Consider the following 22,549-nt stretch of genomic DNA (forward strand, 5'->3'; position numbering starts at 1 on the left):
CATAATACACACACTAAACTTGTATAAGACAGATACCAGAGAATAGTAATTTCTCATTTATAGCTCATCCCTGTAAAATATTTGTTATCTATTACTTCAGTGGGATTAAGGCTGCTTTTCTGCAACAGGAGTTCATGTATTAAGTAAAACAAAAAAACACAGAACCTCTTCAGGTGTAAAACACTTTAAAATCAATGAAAATCAGGTAATGCAGTGTCATACAGGGCAAAGGGGAGGAAGCTCTGTGTTAGTAGCATCCTAAATTATAAGTACTCCCAAAATTGAATTACAGAAGGCTAACTGGCATTTCTATGTAATTGCTATTGTAAATTATATCTAAAAGATAAATGGATCCTCCTAAAAATTCTTAATACACATAGTGCTAGCAAGTTTAAGCATTAGTGTATGCGTATTAAAAGCAATAATAATTTTGTTCTAATTAGTCTTATTCCATATTAATTCTTATCATCTGTCTCCTGCTCTTGATCATATGAGTAGAATGATATGGAAAAGCACATGATCTTAAATAATATTTTTTTTCATCTTCTGCAACTCTTTCCTTCTGTACAAAACACTTACATTTTCTATTAGCAGACACAGGAATTGTGTTTATTTTTGTAAAGGGAAAGCTAAAATTCTGACAAGATTTATAAATATCTGGGCTGATTGACACAAAATATGTGGGGTGACTGGGCAAACTGACCAATTATAACATAGCTTATACAGTAGCTATGTCTACAAATTGTTGTTTTGTTTTACACACTGAAGGACGCAAACAAGATTAATTTTTCAAAAGTTTCCTTCTAATATTTTACTGTGATAGTTTTTGCCTTTTTGCCTTTGTGAGTCTTTTACCACTGTGAGTCCTTTACTATCATAAATTGCTGCCTTCAAACTCTTCTGTTGTTTGTCCAGGTTCACTCTAATTTCCTTTCCCTTGGTATCTGCTAAATGTTTTAATGGGGCTTTTTATTCTTTTCTGTAACAGGTAGACAGGATGCTTATGGCAATGAGGAGGAACTTTGTTACATCAGGCACATGGGATTAGATATCGATCATATTTACAGAGATGTGAAAAGTGGAGCTATGCCTATCAGTGGATGGGAATCAGCCTCTCACCTGTAAGTGTAGGTCAGGAACAGAATATAAAAAATACTGATATTTAACGTTAGCAAAAACAACTGCTAGGTATATGACCACCAGATTATGTTTCTACTGTGTAGATAGAAAAGTTAAAGTTCTTAGCTTGAAGTAAAGGTTTGCAAAGCCCTGGGAAATTAAGCTCAGTCCCCTGCAGTGCTTTTAAAAAAATCACTGTTAATATTTAATTATGTCTACTCTCTAACCTTTGAGCATTAGGTAGTGAACAGGGTTAGCAGTATGGAAAACAGTCATTTTAGGCTGGGAATTAATTTTGAAACTGTAAATTAAGATTCAGTCTAATATTTCCAGTCATCTGACCTGCAAACTAATTAGAAGAGTCAAAATATAAAGCAAAAGAGACTTTTAAAGGATATATCAGCTGTTCCTTGGCATATGGTGTAAGAGAATTACCATACAAGAATGTGAACAGTACTCAAAAGGTTAATGGAAGTGGGATTTGTACAGCCATAACTGATTCTTCTACAACAGGTGAGAAAAAAAGGCTATTTGGACAAAGACTTTAAAAGTCCTTTTGCATTTGTATCTTTCCATCTGAATGGAAAGAAAACACTAGTATCTCTTTTGATTTAAATTACTAATTTCTTGGAAGGGTCCAAAACTTATCAAAGAAAAAAGAATTCTGACTAAGAATGAGCTATCAGAATGAGTGAAATAAGGACAAATTCAGGCTGAAAGGAGAGAGCAGCCCTATGGAGCAAGAAGTGACATTGTTGGTGGATGAGAAGGTTGGGTTTGTCCAGCCTGGAGAAGAGAATAGTCCAGGGAGACCTTATAGCAGTATTGAAAATGTGTATGAAGGTATGTAAAAATGTATCTCTCATGGCATAGCAAAGTGCTTTATATTAGCAACAAACTTGAGGTTAAATGTTTTGGGTTTACTGCTTTTTGCCCTTCTTTACACACATATTCACATGCCTGCAAATGCACATATTGCTGGCTCACCTTTCTTGTATCTAGTTGAGCTGTAGGTCCTTTTTTTTCTTTTAAAAATTACTAGGATTAATTAAATACCTTTAAACAAGGAAAGCAACTCACAAAAGAGAATCATTCTGTTATCAAGGCACCTGTGATTTACATTTATCACATTAAAAGAAAAATAATAAATAGTGGTCATGTTACATGTTAAATATAAGACAATTCTCCTTACACTATATGAATTCACACTGAGCCAAAAATTAAATTAAAAAACAATAATAGGATTGCTATTCTTGTTGGCTGTCAGCAAGACTTGGGGAACCTAGAAAATAAATATTTTTTCCAAGAAAATAACCTCAAATAAAGCCCTATAACAATAGCTGTATAAGCAGTAGTCTTCCTACTCATTTTAATTCCCAATTTAATTTATCTAGACTCTGATATCCCAGTATCAGTGAGCAGGTTGCAGTTGTCTCTGCTGAGTAGTGTTGGCCAGGACTCTGCATGCATGAAAAAGCTTTTTGGTTTGGTGGGGCAGAACCAAACCCTTATAAAGACAGGGACTTGATGACCAAAACTGAAAACTGCTCTAAGATCTTTAATGGACACTACCCAGCTTAGAAGATAACTTCCTTAATATTTCCAGTGTCTCAGTTTAGTAGGATGTGGCCCTGAGGACTTGGTTTGTGATTTTGACTATAACTGCTTGAATATGGCCTAGCTCTAAAAGACAATGAATGTCAAGTTGCAGGGAATAGGAATAAGCTTTTGCTGTAAAGAAGGTATTCCACAACTATTCCCTTTTCTATGTTTGTGTCTTCCTGAAGTACACATGAAATCAGGAGTTGGCAGGCAATCTACTCAGTATCTTAAAGCTGTTTGGCAGAGTCTACCTAGACACTGGAATGGTGTATTTGGAGCTGTGGTGCTTTTCTTCAGCAATGTTTTCAGTTTCAACAAAACTGGTTTGCATTTTTTGGAACACAGCAAGGGACAGAATATTCCTTCTAGCCCTTGCAATGTATGAATAGAATTCTCTTTTCTTTGTAGTCCATGACTTTCTATCAAAAAATATGACATCTCTTATCTCTGTGATGGTCTACACAATGTCATTTGTGGAACACTGCTCTCCTCTAAAGCTTAAACATTGCTGGGACCTTTATCCCATTTATGTCCAGGTTTATGTATCATATAGTAAAATGGATAAAATTAAATTAACCATAACTCAGTAGGTGGTGGCAATTCTAAACCAGTCCCTTTGTCTTTCTGTCATGATTTAACCCCAGCCAGCAACCAAGCACCACACAGCTGCTTGTTTACTCTCCCAGCAGCAAGACCAGAGAGAGAATTAGAAGGGTGAAAGCTAAAACACTTGTGGGTTGATATAAAGACAATTTAACAGGTAGAGAAAAAGCCACAAATGGAAGCAAACCAAAACAAGGAATTCATTCACTTCTTCCCATGGGCAGGCAGGTGTTCAGCCACCTCCAGGACATGTCACATGTAATGGTTACTTGAGAAGACAAACACCATAACTCCAAATGTCCTCCCCTTCCTCCTTCTTCCCCTCAGTTTATATACTGAGCATGATGTCAGATGGTCCAGGATATCCCTTGGGTCACTTGGGGACAGCTGTCCAGGCTGTGTCCCCTCCCAGTGTCCCACGCATCTTCAAATTCCTTGTCAGCATGACAGTACAAGGTGCAGAAAAAGCCTTGTCTCTGTGTAAGTCCTGCTCAGCAATAACAAAAACATCTCTGTATTATCATCACTGTGTTCAGCACAAATCCAAAACACAGCCCCATAATAGCCTTGTGAAGAAAACTAACTCTACCTCAGCCAAACCCATCATGCTTTCACATATGTAGCTTCATTCACTTACCTGTGACTTACCTGTGAGGTGCAGCCATCAGCACCTCAACATTGCCAAGTTAAAAGTAGCTTGGTGTCTGTTGCTGTTATCTTCAACATCATCTGCCAAAGGAGGACAGCATCACATAACCTGGTTTGGTGCCCAGCAAAATAATGCAATTTGACAGAATGCACCTTTGAGGGGGTTGATTGACTGATTTCTGTTGATGTAGCTGTTGGGCAGGTAGCCTGAATTCTGATGGATTATTTGATGAGATAAAGGACTGACTAAAAGAGGGTAAGTATAACTGCATGAGTCACATCTCTCGATTATCCAGTAATCTCCCAGCCCTAAACATAGACTGGAGGGTTCATATGGTTTCATGTGCCTTTCTGATATTTTTTTGGCTCTGTTTTTTAGCACATTTTGTGCCTGTTTTGTCTCTTTGGTGTAGGGATGGGTACCCCCTAAAGTAGTGTCTATATGCTTTATCTGGTATTTAGGGCTTACAAAACTCATGCTGATGCCTCAGGAGTTTAACCTCATACAGTTTCCTGTTTCTCCTACTTCTTCCCACTGCTGTAGCTATATGCCAGACAGACAGAATTCTGGGCTTATGATGATGAAAACTATTTGCATGGTAAAAGTAGGAGTGTTATTGATGACACATAAACACATGCATGCATTCCTGTCTAAAAGGAATACAGCTTTCTCCTCCATGATACTCTTCTCAACCCCTGGGCAAAATATTTTAATTACATTGATTTCACAGCATTTTAGTTCCTGTTCCTAATTCACACTAGCATGCACTACTAAAAAATGAAGCCCTTGTCCCCTAGGGAGGCTTTTCTTCCAGATTTTTCTTGATAGAATATGTCAACTTATGCTTTTCTTAGGTTTTCCCTCTCTGTGTTCCTGGTGCTGTTCCTTCATATATTCTCTTTCAGGCCTAAAACAAACAATAAGTTTTGGGATTCTTTACAGGCTAGAATTGTGTGCTATACTTGAAACTAAACTGCATTATTTATTAAGGGTTTGGTTTTTTAATTTGCTTTGATTTGGGTTTTAGCACTTCTTTTGAGGAACTTTAAAATTCTTTGAAATATGGTATCCACATGTTTACTTACCAGCCGCTATTTATTAATTTTCTGTCTTCCTAACTGTGAATATGCATGTTTTTCTTCATTTTTTACTGCTGGTAGATGACCCATGTATTTATCCATTTTAAGTCCAAGTACACCTTCCTGTCAGTTCCACAGTCCCAAGTCTTTATTAGCAATGGAGCATGTGGGTCCCACTGACGGGATCTTTGCTGCCAATGTAAGTAGACAAATATTTTTCATACCAATTGCAAAAAGAGAAAACAATCTTTATAGCATAAAGTTTAGGAGGGTTTTCAGTCTCAAAATGAGCCTGAATTTTTGCAGGCATTTGCAAATGCCTGTGGGTCAAGGAAACATAATGAAACATTAAGAAATTGCCATCATAAGGTGTAACTAATATTGCATCCATAAGGTTCTTACATGTTTTTATTTTAAATGCAGATTCTGTCAATGAAATTGTATTTTCATTACTTTATTATGCCATAGTTATTGCTTTCCATCTTTCCAGACTTGGCACATGGTAAGGACAGGGGTCATTTTAGTCCCCTGAAAGTGCGACTGAAATCAAGTACCCATCTTCTACTGAATTTGTGAGTGACACACGTGTTTTAGGGAAGATCTGCAGAGTGAATACAGCAAATGGTCAAAAACATATTATGTCACTGTTATAGAAACCTTTCCGTTGAAAAATCAAGACCCATCAAGAAGTCATCTCATCTAAATGTAACTAAATATCACTGTAGCCTGGGGTAGTTATTGAGACTTTCTGCACTGTCCGTGGAGGAATCTTTGAACTGGTTTGGGTCATCTTTCCACTACTGAGAGAAGAGTCCAAGACCAGGGGAAAAGTGTTTCTCTAGCATAAATGACAATCTCTAGCACTCAGATTTTAGGTAATATGGATCCCACCTTTATTTTCTCTTCCTTCCTGCTGTCTCTCAGGGTCAGGCCTATTTTTTTTCTGGCCAAGATACAAATGCAAAGACATATTTAGTGTGTCTCAAGGATGGCGAGGGACTTTCAGATCTATCATTCTGTGTTAAGCTAGAAGTCATGGGAGGATACTTTTGCAAAGGAATATTTATGTGAAAATCCTTGCATAGATTTTCTTCTGTTGTCTGAGAGGTGATTCTCTTCCCAGTCCCTTGTCTGTGTCTGTCCTGTACCCAGGGAGCTGTCAGTGTGAAGCATGGCTGTTATCATCCCTTTTCTGACTCTGTGCCCTTCTAAAGAAAACAACAGCCACGAGATCCAACTCTCCAGGCTTCTGTCACCCACAGTGCTTGTAGCCCACACAGGAGAGCAAGGAGTATATTTATTCCTTTTCAGGACCTTGCAGATACACAAGGTTTTCTACAAACTTATCCATGTATGATATAGCCTGTTCCTTCTAAAAGGTAGCTGCTCACAGTGCTCTTTATTTTGTCTACTGCTCACCATCAGCAGGAATATAAAATTTCCTGGGCTAACCAGAAAGGGCTTTAATTATTTCTGGTTTTCTGTGGTTAACCTCATTGCCATTGGATTCAGATAAACTTTACCACTGTGACTTAAAAAATTGTTTAAAGGCCATTTGGCTGATCTGAATAACTAGCTACATACATTACATACATTATATTATTATTAATAATAATAATACTACACCTATAATAAAAATGATAGTATATAAAATTAAAAAATAAATAAAAACAATGTTGGGAATCACTAGGAAAGAAATAGAGAAGAAAAATGAATAACACCTTTATGCTGTTATAAATTATGAACTTACATTGTCAATATGATGTGTTGTTCCTTCCTCTGCTTTTTTTCCCCCCAGTTGATACAGTAAAAGGTGATCAGAAGTCTGGAAGCATCACAGTAGTTTTCTGGATGAATAAGCTTTGACTCCTCAGCTTTGAAAAGACATGACTCTGGGTGACATGACTGGAGTCTCTAAAATCAGGCATGCCAGGTGAATACAAAGTGCCTCTGCACTGTTGCTTCTGTCAAAAGAACACAGTCGCAACAAGTTTAATTTGGGGAGAATTATGAGAACAAACAGAAAGAGATGCTTCTTCACCCAACAACTAGTTAAGTTTTGTACAATTGTCATTGTTTGAGGATGTTAAAATTTTATATGGTTGCTAAAAGCAGCTCATGATTTTTGCAGAAGAAAAATACATCAGTGGTTCTTAGGTGCAAAGTCAACAGGTTTATGTCCAGAAGTCATTTAATTACAAGTCGTTGAAGACTGGGAAGGTTTTCTGGGAAAATATTGCTGTATATTTGCTTAGTTCTTGGATTCTTCCCTACTAGCTGTTATCAGAAATTGATTACAGAACAAGAAAGCTGTTTGACTTGACCCATTATAATTAAATTTTTCCATTGCTTCTCTCTGCCCAAAGAAATTTAATTTAGCTGTGATCACTGATTGTAGTCACAGTAGTGACTGTGTTCTGGCTGTCATTAAGTTAGAATAACTATCAGCCCTGACATCCTGCCCTAGTTGTTCACTGCCATCCTTTCACCAGTGTTTATGGTGCCCCTTACCCTGGGATAACTGAGGACAAATGCAGGTGTAGCCATTGCCCATCCTTTTTCTGTCAAAAAATCCAGATTTAGAAGAAACAATTTTTTTGTTATCTTGCATCACTTGTGCTGGACTGAGTCAGGAGAGGGAGTAAAATAGCAGGTTTGCTGCCTGGTTCTGAGTAAGCAGTGCAGTTGTCAAGCATGCTAATTATGCAGACTAATGCAAATTAAGCTCTCTGAGTTGAACATCCTTTTGCTCCCCACTGTCTACTCTGCCTCTGCCATGAAGATCAGGTCCCCTGTGGCAGGACTGACTAATGCACATGCAGAACAGCTCCTGCAGCACCACATTCCAGACATTAGAATTGACTGGGATCCATTATGGGTTACCTCTGAGTTGAACTGAGTTGACTTGGAATATGCTGCAGAAATAGACCCATATACAGCTTTAACCATGGCTGAGTTGAGAATATTTTGCTTGATGGAACAACAGCCTTTGTTCAGATAGCCTTGGACAGAAAACCACACTGTGTAAGAGACAGAATCAAGCTTGGAAATATGTGACTCACCTTTAGCTCATCTAGGGTGGGAGTTGGGATCCCAGATTAATGCATTGTAGGACTGTGAAAAAAGGTGCTTTGCTAACAGTAAGTCTCTTTGCTAACTGCTAGTGCTTGCATGGGAGAAATGAAAATAAATGTTAATGGTCTTGAAAGAGATTATCTTTTGTGCCAAAAAAATTCCTTTAAAGAGTTAAAGGTTTAAAACCACAGGTCAGATTGTTTTATAAAATGAAAAATAAAAAATCTGCCCTGGAAAAGAACTGATTTTTAAAATTTGTTTCTAAACTAAAACCTTAATTGTATTTTTTTTTAATTATTATAAGCTCAAGATTTAAGAATTCCAATTAGGAAGTAATTAGGATGTAATTTCCCATTTTAAATAAGTCTTATTTTTTTTAAGAGGCACTCCACCCCGTATTTTCCACTAGAAATAATTTAGAAGTTTATCTCTTGAAGTCAATTTTATTCTAATTTTATCCTTTGGTACTCAATTCTAATTAAATTTTCATACCAGTTTTACTGCTCCATGTCAGAATCTGAGTGCTTTGGAAAAAAAGCATTTTCAACCCCAAACTCATAATTTCTGATCAGATTTTCTTTTCTGCTGCTGTTTTGTTACCTTTCTAGCAATGTAACTGTAATTTATATGGTAAGAGATATTGATTTTTTTTGAATTTTCCACGTTTTATGTCTTGGTAATAAAATGCAAGCACTTTTATTCTAATAAATGTGTTTTAAAGAGTTTCCCATACCTTTAACAAACACTGGGATAATACCCCAGAGTTCCTGATTGGGAAAACATGAAACATGTGCTAATGAAATGCCAAAAATGAGACACTTGATCAGAGTGGAATTCATAGCTGCTCAGGGAACTCATAGCTGATATAATTTTCCCACAGGTCATGTGTAAGTGCTTTTTTGTCTGCAACAGTGCCACCTATGGGAGTGGATGTCATCTGTTTGCATTTCTTAAATCTGCCCTCAGTGTCCTTTAGTCCTTTAAAAGTCACCTTAACACAGCGGCTGGACCACATAGTGGTTGATTTATATGCTGTCACCTCTCCATTCTTCTGGGAATCCCTCAGGTCTACCAGGATCCCCATGGTTTTACATACAGACATCTAAAGGACTCTGCAAAACCAGAGAGTTCCTGTCACAGAGCAAGCAGCACTGTGTTGTCTATACAAAATCCAGGACGTGTTTATGTTGTCTTTTTCAGAAAAGTTCTTGGTGCAAAAAAAGGCATCCCCTGAGGTAAGCTGCTCTTCTGTAAAGCACAGTCTTTGCTGTTAGGGGTTAGAGAATAAAGACTTAGAATGGCCAACTCCTTATCTCCTCTATAATTTCTAAAAAACAGATTGGTTTTTTTGAATGCATATTGTGGGATGAATTAAGACAATGCGAAATTCAAAGTGCGGGGCTGCTTCTTTTAGTTGTATTTGCATTTTTATCTCACATTCTTGTTTCATGGTTTGCATTCTTTTTTGAAAGAAATGTTGAATTTCAAAAGAAATTAGATTATTCCCCCCTAAAAATACTCATCCTCTGCAAATTGCAGTTGACCCTTATATTTTCAGCATTCTTAGTGTCCCATCTGAATGATGCATAAGGTGATGCTCAGTACTTGCTTCAGTTAGATACAATATTCCTGAGGAAAGAAACATCTTGAAGAAGATGTATTTATATTTTCTTTTCCACATACCTTTTCAGAATCTCAACATATTATAGAAGAAAATTTATTAATGGTGAAATCAGGAGTAGTCTTTTCATACAGCTTTATTTTCGTATTCAAAATGCTAAAGACTCTGCAGAAATGCCTTAATCTCATCCTGGCTTTCTGGCAGTAAAATCCTTGTTTCTTTTAAATCTCTTCAATGTCAGTCAGGTTTCACAGAACTGTAAAACAGTCCAGCTGAAAATGGACCTTGAAAGATCATCAGGTCCAACGTTTTTTGGGAAAGGGAATGTCCTTGACATTATCTAGCACACTGTACCATTGCATCCTGAAAAACTCCAAATTTGCCTTTAAAAAACAACAAAACAAATAAATTTTTTTTAAAAATCTCCAGTTTGTACATTGCTGCAAGACCCAGCTGCAGAGGTTTTGGGTAAGTCTAATGGATGGACTATCATGGATATGTGCTAAGCATTTTAGAAGATAGAAAAGACTGACTGTATTTTCATTGCTTGGATAGCACTGATCAGGTGGGAGGATATCCTGGAGGGCGGACCCCTGTGAACACCCTTTTTAAATGCACAACAAGGAAAATTAGTAACAATATCTGCAAAAAATATATCAGTAAACTATATTAGTAGTTTTACTGACTTTAAAGTGGCTGATGTCAGTGGCATTTAAGGAATTATTATGTAAGCAAATAGCCATGCATAACTGAAATCATCAAAGGATTGGTTGTGTTTGGTGACAAAATGATAAAAATTAAGCGCAGTAAACATATACCTTAAATCAAGCAACGGTTTCTCAGTGCACAGCATGAGGTGAAGTCTCTTAGACTGGCTTGTGGAGGAAGTAATTAGGTAATGTATTTAATGAATCTAGAGTGCTTTGAGGAATATGAAGTGCTTTATAACTGCTAGGAATTTTATTTCTTAATTTCTTAATTGTGTATTTATTTACTTTTAACTGATGTAAATTCCAAAGCACATATAAAAAACATCAATAGCTTACTTCTTCAGGATCTCAGTCTCAGAACTTCTTGTGAGGTAGTGGGGGGGGAGGGTATTTCAATACTTTTAATTTTAATAGATTTGTACAAATTGAAGCACCTTATTTCTATCCTTAAATGATTTCTGCTTGTGTTGTAATGAGTCACTAGGAAAGTCTGATGCAAAAAATATAGAACACTCTTAGGGACAGAACCCCATAGACACTCACACACTAACCAAGAGAACTTCTCTTGCATTTTGCTTTTCTGTATTACTCAGTAAGGATCCATACAGACCACACAGAAATTATCTGAGGGAATACAAGAACCCAGGATCTCCTTCTCTCTAGAAAGTAATTGCTCTGCCTATCAGTCTTACAGACCCATCAATCAAGTAATTTTCTTTGATTCTCTCATTTTCTTTCTTCTATAAGCATTCGCTATGGGCACAAGATGTGCAGAGAAAGGGAACACCTTAGACTTGTAGATTACTACAACTCTGCAGGACATATGTGTGTTCTAGGAGTTTTTACTCATTATGGCTAGTGCCATCTCTGAGATCATAGTGCTGAGGTTGTGGAAAATTGAACGCTCATGGAATTTTGTTGCCTCTTGGGTGATTTCAATTAGCAGAACAATTTAATTATCAAGGGACTAAATGTAATTTGTATCCTCAAACTCTTGCTTTGAACCTCCTTGTTAACTTCACTAATTAGAGTATCAGCTGTTTATAGTAAACTCTGAAAATTACCCCAGACTAATATGAACTGTAACAAAAAAGCTGCTCCTAAATATTTTCTGGACTTAGCAATGATCTCTAAATTCATGGTTTCTGAATTCCAATGGAAAGCTCCAATCTTTCAATAGGAGTGACTTTTGCAGTGTACTTTGCTTCTGTAATAATACTTTCCCTTTTGTTCTTCTTTCTCCCAGTTGCATATTAATTTGCTTCTTCTCCCATTACCCTGCTGACTTTTCCATTCCTCCTTATGTGTTTCAATCACTATTATAAAGCCCAGCTGTCTGGCAAGCTCCTTCAAGCCTGTTTTCTTGTGCACCACTGAACTGATTTTGACAATAAATTGCTCATGGCTGGGCATGCATTCTGTGTGAATTAATTCATGAACTGCTCAGATAATGCATAAAGTGTTCAGTTATCTTAAATTTTCTCACAATAATAAAGTACAGAACATGCAAATTTTTTGTGCATGTAGCCCTGTGTTCTCCTTGGGGCATTTGTTTTTACCCTCTGTTCTGCTGGCTGAATCTTCCGTCACATTTGTGTGCATCTAGACTATGGGAACTTTTCCTTGGTCAGTGAAGATTTGGTTAGAGCATACCTAGGCAAACTCAGCATTCACACATACCTAGGCACACTCACATTCACTGGGCCCTGATGGGATGCATTCACAAGTGCCGAGAGCTGACAGACACCATTGCAAGGCAGCTCATGATCATCTTGAAAGGCTGTGGCAATCACGAGACATTCCCAAGGGCTGGAAGAAAGCAAACATCACCCCAGTCTTCAAAAAAGTCAAGGAGGACCCAGGGAACTACTGACCAATCAACCACCTCAATCCCTGGAAAGGTAAGGAAGCACCTTATTCTGGAGGATGTCGCTGTCCACATGGATGACAAGAATGTGATCAGGGCAGTCAGCATGAGTTCATTAAAAGTAAATCTTGCCTGACCAATCTGGTTGCCTTCCATGATGAAAAAACTACCTGCATGGATGAGGGCAGAGCAGTGGATACTGTCCACCTCGACTTCAGCAAGGCTTTCTCTCACGACATCCTCACAGGCAAACTCAGGAAGTGTGGGCTGGGTAAGTGGGCAGTGAGGTGGTTGGAGAACTGGCTGACCAGCAGATCCCAGAGGGTGGCAATCAGTGGCACAGGGTCCAGTTAGAGGTAATTGCACAAGCTTTGGATCCTATTATCAACCTGTATCACCTTGCTTAAGGATTCTTTTCTTGAGAGACAGAAGTTCACCTTTGGCTCCTTCAGTTATTGTATGTACAATACTTGTAAAACATGAAAAATGAAAATAAAATTAGTTCACTTGTAAACCACACATTTACTGACAAGCAGCTGATCTCAACTAATCCATTGCTTTATATTAATACTTAAATTACGATCTCATAGTCTCTGATTTATTGGTTTTTATAGCCTGTTTCATTTTCAGCTGCTGACTGGGAATTTCTTTTTATAATAAGCTTTTTTTTTCTTATTGAGTAATTATGATGTGTTGCATGGGAATGGGCCAGGCTTTTTGAAAAAGTCTTCATTTTTCAAAAGATTGGAAAGCATTTAGAAATTGACTAAAGATCCCCTGACATTTTCAGAATGAAAACAGAATTTTTGTTTTTATGTTTGCACTTATTTTCTTCCTATGATCCTCAATCATTTTTGTTTCAAAGAATAAAAAGGTCAAACCAAAATGCTGTGGTTTCAAACTAAATGTTTGAAATTATTAGGTTGTGACCTAACAAAGAGTTTATGAAAAAAAATTATAGTTCTTACATTTCATCCCAAGGAAAACAATCGTAGCCTGACTAATGTTTCTTATTTGGGAAAATCCATTTTTTCACCATGTTTTTTAACTTTCATATTCACTTTTGTCCAAATCTATTATATTTGCCTTCTTTTCAAAGAAGAGAAAGAAAATGTCTTGAAATTGCCTGGTAGCAAAAGTTATTTCATGACAAAATATAAATTTTCCTTTTTCCCCTTAACTATATAATTACTAAACACCCTGCTTTGAAAAATTAAAACAAATACTTCCATTTTGAGATATTTTCTCATGCAGACAGGAAAATGGCTATGGATCACGGACTTTATTCAGCCTCCTCTTTATTCTGGTCGGTTTTGATTAAGAAACTCTTCACTTCTAATAACTAAGTAACACTAATATGCTCTAATGCTTTAGTTAAGTAGACTTTATTGCATCCTGGAGGGAATGCTGTACTCTGGGTTATTGGTTTGCCTCTCACAGGAATAGCAGGTCATACAAGTGTGCTGACTATTACACAATACACAGGCCCAGTTCTGCTTTTGGATATTACAGCAGGTTTGCAAGGCTGAGTACCAAATGAAGCAATAGAGTACCAAGGGGAAATCAAATCAAGCGGTTTTACACTTCCAGTGACATGAAGAAAGGATTACTCTTGTTCTGTTCATACTGAAAAGCAATTATTTTGTAATGATGATCACAAATTATCCTCGTAATAATGAATCTTTGCTATGGTTTTAAATAGTTCTAATTTATTGCCCATATTTGGCATATTATTGACAAACATTACCTAGAATAGTATTACTAACCATCCCTGTAGTTTTGTCAAATTGGGAACTGTTTTATAACCACAACAGTTACACAATCACGTAGATGCCTTTATAGAACAAACAGATAAAAAGCAAAAAAAAATATTTCCCTAAAGCTATTAGGAGGGAATGGACGTCCTTGAGGACAGGTAAACCTGAGCTAATGCTGGGAAAAAGGGAAGATGGGTCATCCTTAAGGTACTAAGGTACATCCTGCAGCACAGCAGAGAATTGTGGTGTACAGGGATGTTTCCTGAGCCGAGAAAAACCCTGAGTAAAGACAGATTCTTTAAGAGGGCCTGTAGGGATAGGACAAGGAAGAATGGTTTTAAACTAGAAGAGAGTTAATTCAGACTATATGCAAGGAAGAATTTTTTACAATGAGAGCGTTGCAAAACTGGAACAGGTTGCCCTGAGTGGTTATAGATGACTCATCCCTGGAAACATCCAACATTATGTTGGACAGCACTCTGAGCAACCAGATTATTTAACCATGTCCCTGCTCATTGCAGGACTAGATGATCTTTGAAGGTCCCTTCCAACCCAAACATACCATGATTTTGTGATTCTATGTGTTTTGCAGCCACAGGTGGTTGTCCCATGTCCCAAAGGTGTCCCTGCTTCTTTGGCTTACCAGATGGTCAGTAAGGTCAGCCAGGGCTCACTATTGAATGGGTGACCCTGTACAGGCAATGAGGGCAGCAGCTGCAATGGCCAGTATGGTATTTGCAAGAGTGGCCTGCAGATCAGTTGTGGTCTGCTACTGAAGCACAGGAGATGCTACCAGTTCCCGTTCTCAGCACTCAGGAGACTAACTTAAAGGTAAACCAAAAACACTTTTTAAGGGGAATTCTCATTTCACTGCTGCAAGCATCTTTCTGTGTTGCAAGAGTGAGTCATCTGGGGAGATCATGACAGGCAGAGGTAGGAGCAGGACAACAACTGAGATGACAAACTATGCACTGTGGCACTCTGAAATGGCCTCTGAGTGGCTCTCTGAGGGAACTGACAGGCTTTGTGCTACTGTCAGCTCCCTTCGCCTCCTGTTCACAGATGGCAAGCCGACGAGAAGGGAAATAGCTGCACTTATCAAGTCAGTAAAAGATTTATATCAGGAGGTGGGATGCCTGCATTGTGTGGGAAGTCATGGTGTAGAAGCACTAAGTAGTTTTAAGCAGCTGCAATTACATGATCTCAGCTAATTACTGCTGTTATAAATAAAACAGCTGAACAGTAATAAAATACAAAGAGCTAGGCTCATGTCAAACCCTGCATCAGTGAACACAGTGAAGAAAAGCCATTTTCACTGTCCTTCACAGAGTCTGGAAAGAATAATGTCCCTGTTTTGAGTGGGAATAATGAGTAGAAGTCAGCTCACATGGAGCAGGGACCCTGCTGCTGCCTCTTCATGGTTGGTGGAACCATCATGGGGACAAATGTCCCAAGCCTTCAGAGAATGCAGGCCTGACAAGGAGCTTATTTCTTGCTGGAGACAGACCTTGCTGCATGTCTTGGCTGTTTTCAGGTTTTGGAATCTGAAACAATCCATATGGGCCTTAGGTTTTCTGAGTTCTTATTTTTGATGAAAATCTACTTCATTGACATAACTGACATAACTGAGAACTCAGTGTCATCCCGACTTTGAAATAATTCTTCTCCTGCTCTGAACATCACCATCCTGATCTCAGTTCCATCACTGAATTCAATCATTGAAAGGATTCAAATCCAGATCCTTTTCATGCCTACAAGCACGTCCTTATACATCAAAGCTATCCTTCAGAGACACAATACAATAAAAATTTAGAAAAATAAATTAATAAAACTGCTTGTTCTTTAGACTCTGGCCTGAAGTGTCAAATTTCCTGTCTATGCCAAACATATCTCCAAACTACTTTTTTTTGCCAAACCTCAATGTCCTACGGAGTTTTGTAATTTACCCAGAGTAGGTATTTGGTATATATTCTAATATGAACAAGTAATGGGAAAATGTACCAGGAGCAAAATATAGATAACATAAGGACATTTTACTTACTCCCTACACAACAACACCTTTCAGGATCAGCAAACCTGGCCCCTTTGCCTGTTATCACCTGCTGCTGTTTTGCTGATGTGAAGATTTTCTCATTTCTCAGCAACTTTCTCAATGAAAATAGAGCAAGACCTCAGACGCACCTCAGGATCATACTCATCCCGCTTTCTTTCTCCACCTTTTCCACTGGCAGTAGGTATGCCATGGGCAGCAGTCCTCCCTTACTCTAATTCAGAGAAAACACCACTGCAAAGACACCACAGCAGTATGAAGAGAGCAAATGATACATTTTACAAGCTGGTTGCACAGAGTGTTAAGTGCAGACAAACTATTTAATAAAATAAATGCATAATGGCTGTAAAGCAGTTTCTGAAGATACTTAGAAATGTGCTCTCTGAAAATGTTAGTGTAATCCTAAGGGTGCTTAAAATAATACTCTTATAAAAATAGCAAAAGTGCTGTTTATAAATTGATTTGTAGAGTATTAGCTGTACTTTGTCACGCTATTGGAAGATGATCAGCTTTAAGGCACAGATAAAACCCTCACTGATCTTTCTGAGAGTTTACTCAATATTACGTCACGTTTACAGCTCAATTATTTGGATGAAGAAACTTTTAAGTACTCCTCATATGAACTCTCATGCTGGAAATATGGGATGGTAGCATACTTATAATTCCTTTACCACAATCAATATTAGCATGGCCATGTCCCAGTATTAAGATAGGGGCTCACTGCTTTGTAGACAGCATAGGAACTGTGCCCTACGGACTCCTCCAATTTCAAGCATTTTGCTGTTGTGAAGGTACATGGAGACGTGTCATGACGCATGAAAGACATGATGTGTTTATGAAGTTATGCAAAACAAAACAACAACAACCATTGTGGGAGGCAATAGCTTCTTGTGTATCTCCATGGCTGGCTTTCATCTTCCTTTTGCTGTCCTGCTTTCCTCTTGGTTCTGCTCTTTTCAGCAGGAAGCTATCACTTATCAGGAAATCATAGGATGTTTTGGGTTGGAAGAGACACTTAAAGGTCATCTAGTCCAACCTCCTGCAGTGGGCAGGGGCATCATCGACTGGATCTGGTTGATCAGAGCCCTGTCCAACATAACACTGAATATTTCCAGGGATGAGTCACCTACAATCTTTCTGAGCAACCTGTTCCAGTCTTTCAACACCCTTATTGTATAAAATTTCCTCCTTATATATAGCCTGAATGTATTTTCTTCTAGCTTAAAACCATTCTTCCCTGTCCTACCCCTACAGGGCCTCTTAAAAAATCTGCCCCTATATTTCTTGTAAGTTCCTTTAGGCTGCAACAAGGTATTCCTGGAGCCTTCTCTTCCCCAGGCTGAACTTGAGCTCTCTCACTGCCTTTCCTTAGAGGAGAGTGTTGGGGTTTTAGTTTAGTCTTAGGTTTTCCTGTTAAAGGAATTTTCTCCCATATGCATGTTGCTAGGGGACAAATAGCTGTACTTAAGAAAGACAAAAAGGGGAGTGGGGCGGGCCTGGCTACTCTTTTGTCTACACCTGGGTGTGGGGTCAGTTCGCTCTGAGCGTCCGGAGAGAGAAGCTGCAAAGAAAGGAGCTGCTGCTGCTTTCTTTTTGGCTGTTCTTTCTTCCTGCTGGAAGCAACGCCGGGACCCTAAAAGCCGCTTTTCCCTGCCCTGCTGGAGACCGAGCTGTGGCTGTCCTGCCCCGCTGCTGTTTCGAGCTTTCGCTACGCTGTAGCCCTGCTCGCCCTGCCTGCCTGGGCCTCCGTGGTTTTTCCCATCTGGATACATCTCGCCTGCCACCCGGGATTTGCGTCCGTCCCTGCCGTTCCAGCCTGCTGTTCCTGAGAGCCCGGGATCGGCTGCCCAGGGGTTTGTGAAGCTCCTTTGTTCCATCCCTCCCCGGGATCCCAGGGCACCAGAGCCGCGGGTTTCCCGAGCTCGCCCCGGAGCGCCCCCTGCAGCCGCGGGGGAACCATCGCACCTGCCCTGCTCACCGGGAGCCGCCAGCGCCCCTGCCGGCTGCGAGCGGAACTGCACCCGAGGGGAAAGGGCCTGACAGCCGAGAAGGCTGGCACTGGGTTTGTGATTGCTGTTACTGCCATAGTTGTTGTTGTTTTGTTTGACTGGTTATATACATATATATATATAGTAAAGAACTGTTATTCCTATTTCCCACATCTTCGCCTAAAGGCCCTTGATTTCAAAATATAATAACTTGGAGGGAAAAGGGGTTATATCTGCCACTTCAAGGGGGGCCTCTGCCTTCCTTAGCAGACACCTGTCTTTCAAAACTGAGACAGAGAGGTGTTCCATTCCTCTTGCATGGGCCTCTCATCCCTGTCACGATGGGAGAGTTTTGGGATGGAGATGGATGTTTATGAGGGAGCGAGACAGACCCTTGCTTTCAGCCATAACTCTTCAAAACCTGAAATATGCGCCAAAGTTTAAGAATATCACAGCACATGGTGATACTGTGAAAGTATTTCCAGAGTTGGTTTCCTTGGAAACTTTGTATAAACCTGGGAAGGGCAGGAAATGGCTTTTACCTGCCTTTAAAGGGAAATTAATAATTTCTCTTAGGAGAGATTTTTCTATTGATGGCTGGACACACTTTCATGCTTTGTTGCTTTAACTCCTGCATTGTTGCTTAGACCAATGCAAGAGGAAGCACAAACAGCATCAAATTCAGGTAGGGTTGAAAGTCTGCTTGGTGTTGATAGAAATTACTATACAGACTGCTGGTTGTTTTGCACAGGTCTTTAACCCTGAATGAAAACAAACCAAGCAAAAAAACACCCCCAAAACCAGTCTAGTCTGTTCACCTTGCCACTCAGCTGTGTGTCAGACTTCATCTACTGACTCCTATAACAAAATTATGACTTCAGTTAAATTAATGGGAAAGTTCCATGTACCCATTAAAATGTAAGATTTGCTCCTGGAAGTTTCCTGACCTAAGTGCTGGTTTCAAAGTCTGTTAAATAAAGTGCTGATTTGTCATTGCTTCAGATGTTTTAATGCCCAGAGAGACCATGCTTCAACTTCTATCGGATCTCCAAAGCCAAAACCCCATAATTTCTTTCTGGAATCCTTTTAAATTTTGGAACTGGGAACTATTTTTAGGCTGGTTTTACAAGCTTCAGTGAATGCACCAGTTTGTGGCTTGTTGCAAGAATTAACCAGTCATCTTTACAAAGAGTTGCCCAGATGGAATGAAAACCTCTAGAGATACTGATTTAGCTTACTGAAATGGTGCTGGATGAAAAGACTGATAGATACATGGTGTTTTCCTGGATCCAAGTTATTACTTGGATATAGTCAGTGTGTTTGACTGAAGTAGTTAACTACAGCATTTTCAGACATGATGGCAACCCATCAGCTCTGCCACTGCTAGTTAGCTCCATTCCAGCATCAGTAGTGATTTTGTTAACAGAGGACTTCTCAAAAGCTTTGCCAAATGGCTTGCTTTGGATGCCTAAACCTTAGAAGCAGTTTAATGTCAATACAAGTGGGCATAATAAGTTAGGTAAAAAAAATCAAATAAAATTAATTGCTCAAGTGATGTATGAAAATAATGTGGCAGAAAATCAAACTTTCTTCTCTTTGCCTTTATATTGATTTTAAGGAAAAGCAGCAGTTTGTTTTCCTGGCTTTCTTGCTCATAACTTCTCAATCATACTCAATGATTATAACTTTGTTCCATTGCAAACATAGTTATTTTATATATGGAAAATCTAAACACATACAGATTTCTCCCAACACTTAACTTTTATTTGAGAACCCACTTTTTCTGTGCTAACACATCCAAAGTATTTTTTACCAATCACTAGCTCTGATGCACAAAAGAGCACATAATCTTTACCTGTAGTGCATACATCAAAGAAAATATTTACTTGGCATCTCACAAAAACCTAAATGACTCACCAGCAAATGTCCTACCCTTGTGTCAGTCTGCCATCAGGAGTTGCACTGATCCTGAAATAGGAGGGACATGTTCTTGCTGGTAGGATGAAAGAGAGCATTCAAAGGACTCACATGGAAAGGAACATGTTCAAATAGCCTTCGTTCTCTAAAGAACTGGAACTGAACCCAGAAATACATGCAAAATTATGCCCTCTTCTCTTCTGTCTAGTTGCTTCATCTCTGAATGCTTTGTTGGACCATTTACAATAGTGGCAGGCAGCTTTAATTAAGATATTAAATTTACTTGTTCTAATTACTGGGGTTTTTTCCCTGATTCCATTTGTTCTTGTATTTGATTGTTTCCTGCAATGTAGTCAAACAATAAATCCCTCCTACAAAAGCAGCTTTGGCTGGCTGAGTAAATTCTCTGTTTTTCTGTACCAGGTTGATATCCTACAGGCTCAATCCTTCTTTAACAATCATGTCAACTGTTTGCCAGCAGTACCTTAATTAAGGGAAGAGAGTTCTCCCTCATGAATTGGAAAGACTTTAGGATACCTCTCTGGGAACATGTTCAGAGAGGTTTTTAATATCTCGAAGGATGGTGACTCAAAAACTTCCCTGGACATCCTGTCCCAATGCTTGGTCACCCCCACAGTGAAAAAATTAATGTTTCCCCCGAATCTTCTCTTCTCGAGGCTGAACAGTCACAGCTGCCTCAGTCTTTTTTCATAGGAGATATACTCCAGTCCCTTAATCATTTGAGAGGCCCTTTGCTGGACTCTCCCCAGTATGCCCATGTCTCTCCCGTACTGGGGAGCCCAGAACTGGACACAGAACTTCAGGTGTGTGGGGAAGGACCAGCCCATGCGACATGCTGGCAGCACTCCTCCTAACTGAGCCCAGAGGATTGCTGGTGTGCTTTGCCTGCTGGTTCCCATCAACACAGAGTCCACCTGTACCTCAAGGACCTTTTCTGCCAAGATGCTTTCCAGCTCATCAGCCGCCACAGTCTTTGTGTATCTCCCGGGACTGGAGATCCTTCTGACTCTACTCATTTTGCAACTATTTAAATAAATCATTGGTCTTGCATTGGGAATTATCTCTTCCACCAAAATTTTCCAACCTACTCACTTGCATTGCCTGCATTACTGTTCTTATTAGATAAGAACAATCATCTGAATAAGTTTCTCCCTCTCCTAAAAGCATATCTGTTCTACCACCCTTTTTGAAATTTTTTTTCTGGAATAATTATCTTTGATTTATGTTATTCAGTGAGGAATGGTTGGTGTGATGATGATGATGATGATGATGATGGACAGTTTGTATTTCTGAAGAGGCTGGATGTACTCTTAAAATATTTATATCTTCATCATATAACCCTAAAAAGCAAATAAGCAAGCCAAAACCTGGAGAACATAGAAGAATTTTCTGTAAAGCAAGTTCTAAAGAAGTTTTCCAGGAACAAAACTGAATTTGTGAAAGGCCATTATTTGGTGGTTCACAAGTAAAATTTTATGTCCAACTGTATATTTAACAGCTTCCTCTTTTTAAAATGTCTTTAAGTAATGCTAACATGCACTTAATGCAAAAAATTATGATGAAGACTTTAAACCACAGGATCATATAAATGCACATTGAAGCGCAAACCTGGTGTTCAAAATTACTGTGTTCAAGAGCTCCTCTGCTAGCAATCCTCATATTTACCCACTGAGCAAGTACTTTGTCACTAATGTTTTATCCCATGCATTCACTAATGCACAGCTGAAGTGTTCTCTAACCTGTATAGATTTACTCCAACGATTGCTTGAAATCTGGAGCAATGTGCACAATGTGCGTTTATGTCACACTCTTTACTTGAAACATTTTTACCTTATCACCCAGGAAACGCATTTGGGAATTTTTGATAAAAGGCTGTGTTGCAGCTGAAGGATTTTTCATAGTTAATCTCTGGTGAATTGTAATGAGATTTTAAACAAGGAGTTTAATCCATGCTAATTCAGCATGGTGTTTGTCATGATGTTGTGATAGGTCTGTATAACAGACTTATAGCTAATCTATAACTACTTGTCTCAGTCTTGAAAGTAGATGTTACCCCTTTATCACTGATGGTCAGACAGGATCTTAATATAATCTTAAGAAAACATTTTAAGAATTTTTAATTTCTCATACTTCAAAACAAGGCTACAGAACCAGTACTGCACAAGTATTCATGTTTTTAGACACCATTCTCATCATCCTTGCACAGCACTCATTTCCTCCACATAGACTGAAGACTGTGTAGCTGTGCTGGCTTTGGCTGGGGTAGAGTTAACTTTCTTCACAGTGGCTGGCATGGGGCTTTGTTTGGATTTGTGCTGAACACTGGGTTGTTAACATAGAGATGTTCTTGTTATTGACGAGCAGAGCTTGCATGGAGCTAAGGCCATTTCCATGGCAGGGAATTTGGGGGTGCATGGGATGCTGACAGGAGGCACAGCCAAGACAGGTGACCCCAAGTGACTAAAGAGATATTCCAGACCATGTGACATCA

Source organism: Corvus hawaiiensis, chromosome 5 (assembly GCF_020740725.1).
Source record: "Corvus hawaiiensis isolate bCorHaw1 chromosome 5, bCorHaw1.pri.cur, whole genome shotgun sequence".
Taxonomy (NCBI): Eukaryota; Metazoa; Chordata; class Aves; order Passeriformes; family Corvidae; genus Corvus; species Corvus hawaiiensis.